Here is a 2,346-nt window from a genome sequence, read left to right on the forward strand (position 1 = left end):
ATGCCAAGGGGGGCCCTGGTGAACAGACTTTCCCTGAGTCCCTGCTGGTGGCCCCTGATAAGGTTGTAGGCAGCCACAAGATTCCCCCCTCAGTCTCCTTTTGTGGAGACTGAAGAGATTCAGGTCCCTCAGGCCTAGATGTGCTTAATCCTATAAGGATCAAATCTGAGCTCAACAGGGTGCATGTGTAGATGCCTTCCTAGGGCTAGATTACTGCACAGTGAGTCTAAATTGCATTAATTGCACATGTAGCTGCATTCACTGTCAGCCTCAGGAAAGTAGGATGAAGCTCTCTTTGTCAAAAGAGCTGTTGTGCTCACAAGCTCAGGTGGATGGAAAAGCAGGGACCATACTCAGGGTATGCTCACCTCCCCAACCAGCTAGACAGCTCCATGCAACAATTATACACCTAAGAATGCTCTGCAGCTATTTTAGTTTGGTTCCATGACTCTTAAACACACCAGAGAAGTGTGGAAAGAGAAGAGGGTACATTTTCTAGTCTTTGCTTTAATTTTGATAAAGTGAGTAAGAAATTATTCTATAATAGAGAAGTGCCCCCTAACAAAATGAGTTTCTCTCTACCTTCTCATGACTAAAGAGAGAAATCTAAAGAACTGTTCTCTAAAGAGAAATATTTTGCTTGCAGTAACAATTTATGATCATGTTCTTTGCTGAATTTAACACATGCAGTTCTGGAGGAGAAGATTCTTGAAGACTTGGTTGCTATAGTATTCTGTCTTCACATTTCCAAACTGATCATTAAGAAACTTGTTCCTGAAACACCCAGGGAAACAGTATATTATTTTATGGGCAACTGCCATGGAATGAGCTACCTTGTGATTAAACATATCTTTGAAAACATCTCCTCTGTGCCAATAATTGCACTGCTTCTTTCTAAATCAGGGTTCACAAAATATGGCCCACAGGCTGGATCTGACCTGCTGAGGGATTTTGTTTGGCCCATGATCGGTCCCACCACTGGGGTGGGTGGGGCCAGGGAGACCCTGGGATCATGGGGTGGTGACAGCACAGGGCTGGGGCCTGGGGCAGGGCCATGATCTGCTGCCCACACAGTCCTGTGATGGGTGCAGGGTCCACAAGCGAAGCATTTGGGGGATGGATCGCAGCTCAGCCCTGGCCCCAGTCCCAATCACATGCTATCACCTATCCAAGATCCCGTCCCCAGCCCCGGACAGAGATCCCTGCCTGGTTGTGGCCCCATCGCATCTGCCTGGTGGACTGCCCTGCCCTTGCAGCTCCCAGCTGGTCTTTATAGAGACCCCAGGATCTCCATGTCTGGGGCTGAGCCCTGGTTCTGTGGGCAGGGATGTGCAATGAGCAGATTGACAGCATGGGGCCAGGGCAGAGCCACACTGTCCCAGGGTCTCTGGGGCTCCATGGAGACTGACTAGGAGGCGAACAGGCAGGGCATGCAGCCAGGCAGATATTTCATAGGTTCATAATTGTTAGGGACTGGAAGGGACCTTACAGATCATTGGGTCCAGCCCCCCTGCATTTAGGCAGGAAAAACTGCTGGGATCAGATGACCCCAGCAAGATGGGCATCAAGATGCTTTTTGAAGATTGCCAGGGTGGGTGACTGAACCACCTCTTGGGGGAACCTGTTCCAAGCCCTTGGCACTTGACTCGTAAAGAAGTTTTTCCTTATGTCTAGCCTGAAGTGATCTTCAATCAGTTTGTGCCCATTATTTCTTGTCCTCCCCTGGGGGGGCCTTGGTGAATAGATGCTCCACCAGGGAGGCTGCATTTTCCCAATTTTACTATGAGGACTTCATGGGAGACCAGGTCAAAAGTCTTTTTTGTAGTCCAAGTATATGACATCAACCTCATTTCCCCCATCCAGATGGAGTTACCACCTCATAGAAGGAAATGAGGTTGGTCTGGCATGACCTGCCCATAATGAAGCCATGTTGGCTATCCTTCAGAATACTGCCTTCTGTTATCCTGTGTGTAATGGATTCTTTGATAATTTTCTCCAGGACTTTACTAGGGATTGAGGTCAAACTTAGTCTGTAATTTCCCAGGTCCTCTTGTCTCTTTCTTAAAGACAGGCACCACATTGGACTTCTTTCAGTCTTCTAGGACCTCTCCTGAGCACCACAAGTCTTCAAATAACTTGGCCATAGGCAGGGGTGACTGGTGGCTCCTGCATCTGGCAGGGCACTGTGGCAGGTGCAGAGATCCCACCTCAGGAACACAGCTGGGTATTCGTATCCCTCTGCTGTTTCCACCACGTGAGGCGGGCCAGTAGGGGGTGCTCCTGCATTGAGCCACCCACCTCCCTGCGCCCGACCACCTTCCAGGCTCCGAATGCCTCCCTAGGGGC

The 2,346-nt window shown here is 49.5% G+C and overlaps 1 protein-coding gene across 1 annotated transcript in view; it reads right to left on the minus strand.

Moving 5' to 3' along the window:
* Positions 1 to 2,346, minus strand: part of SPAG17 (sperm associated antigen 17) — a 469,533-nt gene that overhangs the window by 104,520 nt on the left and 362,667 nt on the right. The gene's annotated exons all lie outside the window — the stretch shown is intronic.

The sequence above is a fragment of the Gavialis gangeticus genome, unplaced genomic scaffold (genome assembly GCF_001723915.1).
Source record: "Gavialis gangeticus isolate Ggan-Ray unplaced genomic scaffold, GavGan_comp1, whole genome shotgun sequence".
In the NCBI taxonomy this organism is placed as follows: domain Eukaryota; kingdom Metazoa; phylum Chordata; order Crocodylia; family Gavialidae; genus Gavialis; species Gavialis gangeticus.